Source organism: Bos indicus, chromosome 13 (assembly GCF_029378745.1).
Source record: "Bos indicus isolate NIAB-ARS_2022 breed Sahiwal x Tharparkar chromosome 13, NIAB-ARS_B.indTharparkar_mat_pri_1.0, whole genome shotgun sequence".
In the NCBI taxonomy this organism is placed as follows: domain Eukaryota; kingdom Metazoa; phylum Chordata; class Mammalia; order Artiodactyla; family Bovidae; genus Bos; species Bos indicus.
In genome coordinates, this window is record NC_091772.1 from 75945380 (window position 1) to 75958898 (window position 13519).

At 45.8% G+C, this 13519-nt stretch overlaps 1 non-coding gene across 1 annotated transcript; it reads right to left on the reverse strand.

The window, feature by feature from the left end:
- Nucleotides 1-879: 879 nt before the first annotated feature.
- Nucleotides 880-986, reverse strand: LOC139186695 (U6 spliceosomal RNA). The gene has a single exon (XR_011570367.1). It is a non-coding gene; the product is annotated as a U6 spliceosomal RNA (small nuclear RNA).
- Between the last annotated feature and the right edge of the window lie 12533 nt (nucleotides 987-13519).

Here is a 13519-nt window from a genome sequence, read left to right on the forward strand (position 1 = left end):
TTCTGAGCTCCAGAACTGTGAGACGATAAATTTCTGTTGTTTTGAGCGGAACGAAAGCAAAAGCTGCCTAATTCTGTATAAGTCCAGGTGTTAAGGACACTGCATGGGCCTCTACCCCGTCCCGATGCCCCAACCCTGGACAGAACCACCATCATTTTATCCCTGGACCTTCACGTATGGCTCCTTTCCTAGTCCCCTCACAGCTACACTTTCCCCCACATCACAGTCCTGTACCTTCTCCATACCTAGCGTGACCTGAGGATTTTGTTTCTCCCCATGTCTAAATCCTGCCTTTTCACTGCACTTTGGATCTCTTGCAAAATTTCTTTTCTTTTTTTTTAATTTGTTTATTTTTTATTGAAGGATAATTGCTTTACAGAATTTTGTTGTTTTCTGTCAAACCTCAACATGAATCAGCCATAGGTATACATGTATCCCCTCCCTCTTGAACCTCCCTCCAATCTCCCTCCCCATCCCACCCCTCTAGGTTGATCCAGAGCCCCTGTTTGAGTTTTCTGAGCCATACAGCGAATTCCCGTTGGCTATCTATTTTACATATTGTGATGTGAGTTTCCACGTTACTCTCTCCATCCATCTCACCTCCCCTCCCCTCTCCCCATGTCCATAAGTCTATTCTCCATGTCTGTTTCTCCATTGCTGCCCCGTACGTAAATTCTTCAGTACCATTTTTCTAGATTCTGTATATATGCTTTCTCTTTTGGACTTACTTCACTCTGTATAATAGGTTCTAGGTTCATCCACCTCATTAGGACTGACTCAAATGTGTTCCTTTTTATGGCTGAGTAATATTCCATTGTGTATATGTACTACGACTTCTTTATCCATGCATCTGTCAATAGATATCTAGGTAGCTTCCATAAAAATATGGAGCACTTCACGAATTTGTGTGTCATCCTTGTGCAGGTGCCATGTTAATCTTCTCTGTATCTTTCCACTTTTAGTATATGTGCTGCTGAAGTGAGAACCAAAATTCTTAAAAAAAAAAATTATTTCCTGTGCTGGGTCTTAGTCACAGCATGCAAGATCTTTGATCTTTGTTATGGCACCTGGGATCTCTAGTTTCAACATAGGAATTCTTCGTTGCAGCGTGTGAGATCTAGTTCCCTGACCAGAGATGGAACCTGGCCCCCAGCACTGGGAGCACAGAGTCTTAGCCACTGGATCACCAAGGAAGTTCCTCTTCCAAAATCCTCGACACTGTCGACAAGACCCAGCCTGGGAGTCCAGAACCTAATGTTCTTTGTTGTTGTTGTTGACATGGTTTGATTCTTTAATAATGGTATCATGTTACTTGTAAAATATGAAAAGCGAACATAAAGAAAAAAAAGCGAACATAAAAGCCAAAACACTAAACAGAAAAACTATTAGAAATAAATATAATTTTTTAAAAACTAGCAGTATAAATGATTAACATACTCTTCTCTGTTACTCATATTCTTATACAAAAAATATACATACAAAAAAATATACATACATATACATTTTAAAATCTAGTTAACAATAATAATAAAACCAATTAAGTCGATAGGCACCTAACCTTTAAGAAGAAAACTATGAAACTTTGTTTGTGGAGAAGGAAATGGCAACCCACTCCAGTGTTCTTGCCTGGAGAATCTGTTCTGCCTGGACGGCAGAGCCTGGTGGGCTGCCGGCTATGGGGTCGCACAGAGTCGGACACGACTGAAGCGACTTAGCAGCAGCAGCAGCAGGGTTGGGGGATAAGAGAATTTGGAAGCAACAATAGCATTTCTTTCTGGGGTAATGAAAATGTTCTCAAATCAATGTTGTACATCTCTGTGAATATATTAAAAGCTATTGAACTGTAAAAAAAAAAAAAAAAGAAACTTTGTTTGTTGTTCAGTCATTACGTCATGTCCGACTCTTGGCCACCCGATAGACTGTAGCCCATCAGGCTTCTCTGTCCATGGGATTTCCCAGGCCAGGGATTGAACCTGAGTCTCCTGCATTAGCAGGTGGATTCTTTACCGCTACAAAGGATGTGAAAGAACGTATAAAAGAGTTGAGCCACAAAGAGACACAAGTATGTATGGAATTCTCATAACAGAAGTGACGCATTAAATCAGGGGGAAAAGATGTCTAATTCAGTAAATAATCCTCAAAACAGTAGCTATTTGGGAAAGAACGGTGCTGGATTCATGCCTTATTCCTTGGCTATCAAAGATGTAATGGTTAAAAACAAATAGACCATAGAAACTGGAAGAAAGCACGAAAATCTGCCTGCCAATACAGGAGGCCCAAGAGACACAGGTTTGATCCCTGGGTTGGGAAGATGCCTTGGAGTAGGAAATGGCAACCCATTCCAGTATTCTTGCCTGGAAAATTCCATGGACAGAGGAGCCTGGTGGGCTAGGGTCCCAAAGAGTTGGACATGACTGAGCGAGTGAACACAACACATAACATTTTAAGGCCAACAAGCAACTCAGTTTCAACTTCAGAAGTTAAAACCTCCTCCAGTGCTCTTTAGCTCCAGCTGTTAGCTACTACTCAGAAACGTGAGCCCAGTATGGCCAGATCTTATGATTTTTTAAAAAAATCTGAAGTCTAGATTTTTCTGGAGAACACTTTTAAAAAAACCCCACAACTTAGTCCACTTTTAAAAAACATGGGGGAGGGAGGTGGGAGAGGGGTTCAGGATGGGGAACACATGTACACCCATGGAGGATTCAAGTCAATGTATGGCAAAACCAATACAATATTGTAAAATAAATAAACAGAAAAAAAATAAAAATCATACAAAAATTTCAATCATTACAAAAATAAATATATAACTAATGAAAAAAAAAAACCATGCAACAGCCCAAAATTCGCATGGCCACACTAGGGCTGTCTCAGGCCCATGAACCTCAGGCCGCTGCTCCGAGCCAGGCTGTCCTCTCGCACTCTTCCCTGCGTCTCAGTGGGGCTACGTTTACTGTTAGTTCCTAAAACCAAGCTCCTGCTGCTTCCTTCCCCGTGGCCTTCTGGCGCTTTCCTCTGCATGAGGCCCTGCTTTGCCTTCCTCTGAGCCTGATCAGCACGGACTTATCTGGTTCTCCACTTCCACAGAATTTTCCCCCAAAGGCCCGCTGTGGCCACCTCCAGCTAAGTTAGTCCCCACTTTTGCAGTTTGAATCTCCCTTGACTCCTTTTCCGTTTCTCTGCAGTGCTTACCACACTCAGATCAGATCAGATCAGATCAGTCGCTCAGTCCTGTCTGAATCTTTGCGACCCCATGAATCACAGCACGCCAGGCCTCCCTGTCCATCACCAACTCCCGGAGTTCACTCAGACTTATGTCCATTGAGTCAGTGATGCCATCTAGCCATCTCATCCTCTATCATCCCCTTCTCCTCTTGCCCCCAATCCCTCCCAGCATCAGAGTCTTTTCCAATGAGTCAACTCTTCGCATGAGGTGGCCAAAGTACTGGAGTTTCAGCTTTAGCATCATTCCTTCCAAAGAAATCCCAGGGCTGATCTCCTTCAGAATGGACTGGTTGGATCTCCTTGCAGTCTAAGGGACTCTCAAGAGTCTTCTCCAACAACACAGTTCAAAAGCATCAATTCTTCGGCGCTCAGCCTTCTTCACAGTCCAACTCTCACATCCATACATGACCACTGGAAAAACCATAGCCTTGACTAGACGAACCTTTGTTGGCAAAGTAATGTCTCTGCTTTTGAATATGCTATCTAGGTTGGTCATAACTTTCCTTCCAAGGAGTAAGCATCTTTTAATTTCATGGCTGCAGTCACCATCTGCAGTGATTTTGGAGCCCCCCAAAATAAACTCTGACACTGTTTCCACTGTTTCCCCATCTATTTCCCATGAAGTGATGGGACCGGATGCCATGATCTTCGTTTTCTGAATGTTGAGCTTTAGGCCAACTTGTTCACTCTCCTCTTTCACTTTCATCAAGAGGCATTTGAGTTCCTCTTCACTTTCTGCCATAAGGGTGGTGTCATCTGCATATCTGAGGTTATTGACATTTCTCCTGGCAATCTTGATTCCAGCTTGTGCTTCTTCCAGTCCATCGTTTCTCATGATGTACTCTGCATATAAGTTAAATAAACAGGGTGACAATATACAGCCTTGACCTACTCCTTTTCCTATTTGGAACCAATCTGTTGTTCCATGTCCAGTTCGAACTGTTGCTTCCTGACCTGCATACAAATTTCTCAAGAGGCGGATCAGGTCGTCTGGTATTCTCATCTCTTTCAGAATTTTCCACAGTTTATTGTGATCCACACAGTCAAAGGTTTTGGCATAGTCAATAAAACAGAAATAGATGTTTTTCTGGAACTCTCTTGCTTTTTCCATGATCCAGCAGATGTTGGCAATTTGATCTCTGGTTCCTCTGCCTTTTCTAAAACCAGCTTGAACGTCAGAAGTTCATGGTTCACATGTTGCTGAATCCTGGCTTGGAGAATTTTGAGCATTACTTTAGTAGTGTGTGAGATGAGTGCAATTGTGCAGTAGTTTGAGCATTCTTTGGCATTGCCTTTCTTTGGGATTGGAATGAAAACTGACCTTTTCCAGTCCTGTGGCCACTGCTGAGTTTTCCACATTTGCTGGCATATTGAGTGCAGCACTTTCACAGCATCATCTTTCAGGATTTGGAATAGCTCAACTGGAATTCCATCACCTCCACTAGCTTTGTTCATAGTGATGCTTCCTAAGGCCCACTTGACTTCACATTCCAGGATGTCTGGCTCTAGGTCAGTGATCACACCACTGTGATTATCTTGGTCGTGAAGATCTTTTTTGTACAGTTCTTCTGTGTATTCTTGCCACCTCATCTTAATATCTTCTGCTTCTGTTAGGTCCATACCATTTCTGTCTTTTATCGAGCCCATCTTTGCGTGAAAATTTCCTTTGGTATCTCTGATTTTCTTGAAGAGGTCCCTAGTCTTTCCCATTCTGTTGTTTTCTTCTATTTCTTTGCATTGATCGCTGAAGAAGGCTTTCTTATCTCTTCTTGCTATTCTTTGGAACTCTGCATTCAGATGTTTATATCTTTCCTTTTCTCCTTTGCTTTTTGCTTCTCTTCTTTTCACAGCTATTTGTAAGGCCTCCTCAGACAGCCATTTTGCTTTTTTGCATTTCTTTTCCATGGGGATGGTCTTGATCCCTGTCTCCTGTACAATGTCACGAACCTCTGTCCATAGTTCATCAGGTACTTTATCTATCAGATCTAGGCCCTTAAATCTATTTCTCACTTCCATTGTATAATCATAAGGGATTTGATTTAGGTCATATCTGAATGGTCTAGTGGTTTTCTCTACTTTCTTCAATTTAAGTCTGAATTTGGTAATAAGGAGTTCATGATCTGAGCCACAGTCAGCTCCTGGTCTTGTTTTTGTTGACTGTATAGAGCTTCTCCATCTTTGGCTTCAAAGAATATAATCAATCTGATTTCGGTGTTGACCATCTGGTGATGTCCATGTATAGAGTCTTCTCTTGTGTTGTTGGAAGAGGGTGTTTGCTATGACCAGTGCATTTTCTTGGGAAAACTCTATTAGTCTTTGCCCTGCTTCATTGCGTATTCCAAGGCCAAATTTGCCTGTTACTCCAGGTGTTTCTTGACTTCCTACTTTTGCATTCCAGTCCCCTATAATGAAAAGGACATCTTTTTGGGTGTTAGTTCTAAAAGGTCTTGTAGGTCTTCATAGAACCGTTCAACTTCAGCTTCTTCAGCGTACCACACTGGGAAGAATGAATTCATTGTAGAATCCAGTCTCCCTGTTCCAGGCTGTCACCTCTGACATACACCCACCTTTCTTTTTTTCTTTGGCGCTAGTGATAAGAACCCGAACCCGCCTGCTAATGCAGGAGACATAAGAGACAAGGGTTTCCTCCCTGGGTGGGGAAGATCCCCTTGAGGAGGGCATGGCAACCCACTCCAGTATTCTTGCCTGGAGAATCCCATGGACAGAGAATCCCATGGACAGAAGAGTCTGGCGGGCTACGGTCCATGAAGTCGCAAAGAGTCAGACACCAATGAGCACCGACGCATCATCAACAGCCAGATGAAGAGAGACAAGGAGCCAGGTCCCAAACAAGGAAGCCTCTGTCCTTGCGGGGTGCGGGACCTCGCACAATGGCACAATGGCCTTCTGGTTCCCTACGTGGAAGCTGTCTGAGAAAGGACTACAGAGCTGTCCTCTGGGCGTTTTATGGAGGCTTGATCACACAGGCATGACTAAGTCATTGGCCAGTGGTGATTGGTTCGACCTCCGCAAGGAAGACCCAGCATAGCCGATAAATAAATCTTTAAAAAGTAAAGAGCTTTAGAAGGAGGATCCACTACTTTGTTTCTCCAGCTACGCAACCTGCATGTGAGTCTGAGTTACGGTGCTTTTCTCCCCAGAGGCTCTCAGTTTCTTGAGTAGAGACATCAGCTGTGGAATCCCTCTGTTCTCCGTGTCCCCTGAAGCTCACTGCTAGGTACTTAGTAAACTGTGCCTTTATTTGTTCATGTGTTCATTCATTCTAAGGACAGTATAATGTAGACTTTGAAAAGTCTGCCTTACGGGCCCCAAATGTAAATTTCTAACAGTGCGGCACTATGGAGCCCACCGTGCATCACTTATTAATTATTAAAGTATCTTCCTGATGTGCATTCTGCCTTTTATATATTAATTTGTTTTCTGCTTAAGGGGAGGAAAATTCCGTTATGGTAACAAAACGTAGGCTTTTTATTTAACAGGGCTGCCTTCGCCTGGCCTGGTCGGGGCCACTCGTCCTTCATTCTGAGTGAGATCCACCCTAGCGACTTCAGAAGGCGGCCTCTGGAGCCGGGCTGGGACCCCAGGGAGTCCAGCGAGGCCCAGGGCCCCACATTTAAGGAGGCACTTGCTCTCAGGCATCTGCTCAATGCTCACATGACCCTGAGTGTCAGCGCCTCCTTAAATGCTGCCTTCTGGATGCCTCCTTGCCACACCCCAGTCCCAGCCTGCTTTTCAGTCCAGGGCCTGGGAGTTCCTGGCTCTGTGAAGAGACCCGGAGGTGGCCAGACCCAGAGATGGGGTCTTCAGCTATGAAATGGGGTCTTGGTGAGGATTAGGGGCTTGTCAGGGGATGTGCACAGTGCTTTGCATGCCACCAACACTTAACTGTTTGCTGTCCTTTTACCAATTCTTCCCCCAGCCAAGGCCCAGGCCAGGAGCTTTCTGGAGTTTCTCTAGTTTCTTCCACACACAACCCAGGAGAAGCCTGCATCTCAATTCTGATTCTTCAGATGAAGGAACCAGGCTCTGACCCCTGGCCTCCTTCTGATTCCAGCACTTTCCTATCTACCCAAAGCTGGAGGCTTTACTAATAAATAGCAAGTCAGGTGCTTCTTGGCTGGGGATTTCAATCCTCACTGGGTGTCAGGATTACCTGAGGAGCTTGTAAAAGCACAGATGCTTCAGGAAATTCTGGATTAATTGGTCTGGGAGAGGACCAGACATTGAGACAGTTTTTAAAGATCTCCAGGGATTTCCCTGGTGGTCAGGATTCTGTGCTTCAAAGGCAGGGGGCACTGGGTGATCTCTATTTGGCCACTAGGATCCCACATGCCACACTGGGCAGCCAAAAAAGAAAGAGAAAAAAAAAAAAACTCCAGCTGATTCTAATGTACAGTCAGCTTTGAGAATAAAAAGCTTTAAACTATCCTGAAAGAGAACTCCAAGGGGTGGTTGTGAATTTCAGCATCTCATGCGATGCATAAATGCATGCACGCATACACACCACAAGGTTTGCAGTCAGTAAGACAATAGAGAGAGAGAGAGAGAGAGAGAGCTGAAATTCAATTTCAGCTCCACTTTTCAAACAAATGTGGTTTAGGGGAAATCTCTTTACCTCTCTGAACCAACTTGAGCACCATCAGAATCACCGAGAAGCTTTACTGAACACTCAAAGGCCCACCCCATAATTTCATCAAAAGGTCTGGGTAGGGGCAGCGACGCTCCAGGTGCCGCTGGTCCTTGGAACAGGCTTTGAGAATCATTGCTGGGTCAATTGCCATGGTAATAACCTCTGATCAGGTCGCCATCTCCCGTTTCAGATTCAATCCTTGACACCTGTAAAGTGTATCACTCTGTATCCTCACAGCCACAGGATCCCATGGTTATCAGTAGTTTAGGAAGGAGGCAACCCAGGTTCCTGAACGTGAAGTGGCATGGTTAGGGTCATACAGCCAGAAAACTGCCTAAGTCTGGGTCTGAACGCTTGTCTATAATTAAAGGCAAGAGAGGACCTGTGCCATCAACTTCTTTTCAGGCAGCAGAGCAAGCTCTCCGACCAGCTGCCAGAGCTCGCCTAGACATCCGCGTGGCACACCCAAAGCTACAAACGGGCAAAAGCCTCCTGGCTGCTCTCTTTATTCAGCGGCTTGGAGAGCGGCCAGCGCCCGACTCCGTGGAGGAATGGCGCCCCCTGGTGGCTGTTTGGAGAGCTGCATTCCGCGGCCCTAGCGGGGCGCTCTTGGTCTTCTGAGTCATCAGCATTCTTGGGCCCTGTTACTAACATGGAAAATATGATTCAGTTCATTCCATCTGCAGAAAGAACTCTCCGGGTGTTGAAAGGGGGTGGGGACTTCAGAGCTGAGGAATGTCAAGGAAGGGCGGTGGACCGGGCCCTGGGGACTTCAAGGGGCTGGTGTAAAATGGCGAAGCTGGTAAAAGCACCGCTGAGAACAATCGGGACTTTGACCTTTTGACCTTCCCCAAGACTCCTACTGAGGCCTGTCCAGGATGAAATCTCCTAGAGTTGTTATCAAAGTCCGGTGTGTTCCCTGAAGGCCAGTGTCCCCTTCCCGATCTGGTCCATTTGTTCATTCCGTTAATCATTCAACAGATATTTTTTGAGTGCCCACTATGTGCCAGCACTGTTCAAGGTGCTCGGAATACAGAAATATGCAGGACAGAAACCCCTAGGATGATCAGTGAAACAATGAATCAATGAATGAATAGAACACATGGAGAAAAATTAAAAGGGGGAATGGAGACCTCACTGAGAAGATGCCGTTTAAGCAAAAACATAAGGGAGAGAGAGAGACAGAGGCCATTATCTGGGGGAAGGAATGTTCCAGAAAGAGAGAATGGTAAGAGCGAAGGCCCTGGGGCAGGGCAAGCATGTATGTTTCAGGGCTTAGAATAAGTTCTTGATGGGAAATTGGGATCTGTTTTTTCATATCCAGGAACCACTTGCCCTGTTATAAATGCAATGGTTTTCACTAAATTCTAAAACATAAATACTTCAGCCTGATCGGGGTGGGTTGAGAAGAGAGAGGGAGGTGTAAAAGGGGGAGTCAGGAGCTACACATACACCTTCAAGAAACTTTACTAAAATAAGGAGCAGAGAAATGGTGGCGTCCCTGGGAAGGACATCTAGGATAGGATCCAGGCGGGAGAGATCCAGGTGGCTCCAGGTAAGACTCCTTGAGGCTCAGCTGGTAAAGAATCGCCTTACAATTCGGGAGACCTGGGTTTGGTCCCTGGGGTGGGAAGATCCCCTGGAGAAGGGAAAGGCTACCCACTCCAGTACTCTTGCCTGGAGAATTCCATGGACTGTATAGTCCCTGGGGTCACAAGAGCCGGACACGCCTGGGCGACTTTCACTTTTTCGTGTCTGTGGACCTTGGATGACCCCTGGATTTGGGTCCCGGATTCTGCCCTCCTATATGATTTTGTTTGGTGCCAAGATTTTAATTGGCATCTTGCTGATGACGACTTCCCCACTTATGTCTGCTCGTTTACGTTTCCTAAGCATGTGTCTCCAGCCATTGTCATATTGTCTGAAACAGAACGCTTGACAGCTCCATTGAAACCCACCGCCTTTCCATTTGGCTTTATAAGCACGGAAGTGAGGACTGGGCTTTGTCCTCTCCTCCCTCCCACCCCACGTCTGGGCTTGGTCAGCTCTGTGGGCACCAGCTCCCCATCTCTCGATCTCCTTGCCTTCATCCGTGCCCACTGCAACCAATTTCCTACCCAGCAGTCAGGTGGATCGGAAAAAGTAAATCATACCAGCTGCTGCTGCTGCTAAGTCGCTTCAGTCGTGTCCGACTCTGTGCGACCCCATAGCCGGCAGCCCACCAGGCTCCCCCATCCCTGGGATTCTCCAGGCAAGAACACTGGAGTGGGTTGCCATTTCCTTCTCCAATGCATGAAAGTGAAAAGTGAAAGTGAAGTCGCTCAGTACCCCATGGACTGGAGCCTACCAGGCTCCTCCGTCCATGGGATTTTCCAGGCAAGAGTACTGGAGTGGGGTGCCATTGCCTTCTCCAAAATCATACCAGACCCTCACTTAAAATTCTCCACTGGTTTTCCATAACAAACAGGAGAAAACCTCTCTACCATGGCCTCCAAGATCCTGCATGATGGCACCCTGGCCTCTGATTTTATTTCATACATTCTCTGCCTCTTCCATTATAGTCCAACTTGTCCAGCCCCACTTTGTGTTTCTCAAAGATTCTCTTTCCAGGGAATTTCCCTTGAGATACTCTCCTCCAGGGTCTTCGCATTGCCAGCTCCTTCTCGTCGTCCATTCTTGCTGAAATGTCACTTCCTTGAGAGGACTGCCCTGGTGCCCATTCTAACGTGGCTTCCCCAGAGGAGGCTTTTGTGTAAATGTAGCCTCCCTGCTCTGTAAACCACAATTAATCACCGATTCTAGTGCTCATTAGTTCCTACCAACTGGTTTCCTAGCCCCAGGTCCTGGTTTTTCAAGAAGCCTGGTTCTTCAGCTTTTCTTTTAAGTCAATAAATTCCCCCACAGCCTACCAATATATTCCATCTTGTTTTGCTTAATTTAGGCTTTTGGGGGGCGGGGCTTAATTTAGTTTTCTGTGATTTGTAACTAAAGAGCCCTAAGGATTATAGCTTCCATTATAGGCCCAATCCTTACGGTTCAAAGAGAATTCACTGAACTGCACCTAAGAAATGCTTTAGGTCAATGAAATAATGATGATGATAATTGAGAGTGGTAAAGAATCTGCCTGCAGTGCAGGAGATTCAGGAGACGTGGGTTCGATTCCTGGGTCAGGAAGATCCCCTGGAGGAGGGCATGGCAACCCACTCCAGTCTTCTTGCTGGGAAAATCCCATAGACAGAGGAGCCTGGTGGGCTGCAGTCCATAGGGTCACAGAGTCAGACATGACTGAAGCGACTGAGCATGGATGAATGACAGTAATATGAAATTCATACCCTTATTGAGCACCATATTAGAATGTGGATTCTATAGCTGTACAGAGACCAAAAGAGAATAGGAGACTAATCCCCACTCTGTCTATTGGCTCTAATCCCTTGAATCTATTTGTGCATTCACCACATTTTACCAATGAACTTTCCTAGCGATGCTCCTCATCCCTGCCTCTACCTTCACACGTGTCATCACGGTGGGCATTTTTGTGCATATCCCCGGTGGGAGTTATACTCAGGATAGGTGATGCCATGTCCTAAGGTATGTGGGTGGCAAGTCTGGGCAGGTTGCTCCCAGCAGAGCTGCTCCCACTAACAGCCGTAGGGGAACCTATGCCCCCTGTGAGGCTTTCCTGGTGGCTCAGACAGTAAAGAATCTGCCTGCAATGCAGGAGACCTGGGTTCGATCCCTGGGGTGGGAAGATCCCCTGGAGGAGGGCATGGCAACCCACTCCAGTATTCTTGCTTGGAGAATCCCTATGGCCCAGTCCATGGGGTTGCAAAGAGTCAGACATGACTGAATGACTTAAGTATTGCCCCCTGCAGTAGAAATGTTGAGTCTTAACAACTGGACCGCCAGTTCAGTTCAATTCAGTCGCTCAGTGGTGTCCAACTCTGCGACCCCACAGACTGCAGCACACCAGGCTACCCTGTCCATTTCCAACTCCCAGAGCTTGCTCAAACTCATGTCCATCAAGTCGGTGATGCCACCCAACCATCTTATCCTCTGTTGTCCCCTTCTCCTGCCTTCAATCTTTCCCAGCATCAGGGTCTTTTCAAAGGAGTCAGTTCTTTGCATCAGGTGGCCAAAGTATTGGAGTTTCAACTTTAGCATCAGTCCTTCCACTGAATATTCAGGACTGATTTCCTTCAGGACTGACTGGGGTTGGATCTCCTTGCTGTCCAAGGGACTCTCAAGAGTCTTCTCCAACACTATAGTTCAAAAGCATCATTTTCAGCGCTCAGCTTTCTTTATAGTCCAACTCTCACATCCATACATGACTACTGGAAAAACCATAGCTTTGACTAGATGGAGCGCCAGGGACGTCCCAAACTCCTCTCGTCTTAATCCTTGTGATTCATGGGGACTGACCTTGCTCTCTCCTTGACTGCACTGGCCAATCAGCATGTTGCATCTCTCAGTCAAGCAAAAGCATGAGACTCAAGATGGGCCAGTTTAGAGCTAATTTAGCACTTGTACTGCAATTTTTGGGGAAAAGACTCCTGTGTGGCTAGGCTGGTAATTCTGGAGTTGTTGGAGGCCATCATTGTTACCATCTCCGGGGAGAAGCTGCTTGAGTGGGTGCAGCCTTCACAGAAGAAAGCCTAGCTGAGAGATGAAGATTAAATATGGATGTCATCGAGTGTGCCCCTGGAACCAACCATGCCTGAAGCTGATTTGCATTGAAACTTACAGAAGTCCATAAATTCTTTCTTTGCTGAAGCTAATTTGAGTTGAGCTTGGGTTACTAACCGCGAGAAATATTTACTGGCAGCCCATGCCTCATCTACCCTGCTGCCAGGCACACGTGGGTCAGAGAACAAACGTTTGTTGATTGAATGAGTGACTCCATGTGTGGGAATAAATAAGACTTGAGAAACAACCCCCGTGAGCTCTCGAAGAGTTCAGATGAGGTAGTAATACTGGGAAGGCCCATAAATAAGAAAATGGGCTTTAAAAAAATTCCTTTTGCTAAATTTAAATTCTAAAGCTAAACAAGACATCAGAGAAGGTGATGGCACCCCACTCCAGTACTCTTGCCTGGAAAATCCCATGGATGGAAGAGCCTGGTGGGCTGCCATCTATGGGGTCGCACAGAGTTGGACGTGACTGAAGCGACTTAGCCGCAGCAGCAGCAGCAAAAGAAACATAGGAAAGCTCACGCACTGCCGTTCAGTTTTGTTCTTTTTGCTTTTAGACCATCAAGTCATCCTCATTAAACTACGAAGGTAACTTAAAACCCAGCCACTTGTCCCCTAGAGGGATGGAGTCCAGACAAACACACACAAGACTTTCTCGTCGACGACTTTCCAGGGATATTTTCCTTTGCACTCATTTTTATGAAAAGCGAGTTGACATAGGCGCTAAGAAACCCCAAGAGTGCCACCCAGCTGACAATGATGTGAACTAAACGTAACATTTGAATGTTTTTGTCTTCGAATTTTTTTATGCATAAAAAAAGTAATATGGGACTTCCCTGGTGGTCCAGAAGCTAAGACTCCATGCTCCCATTGATCCCCGGTCAGGGACCTAGATCCCATGAGTTGCAACTGAGACCTCGTGTGGCCAAAAAGAAAGTAATATGTATATTGATTA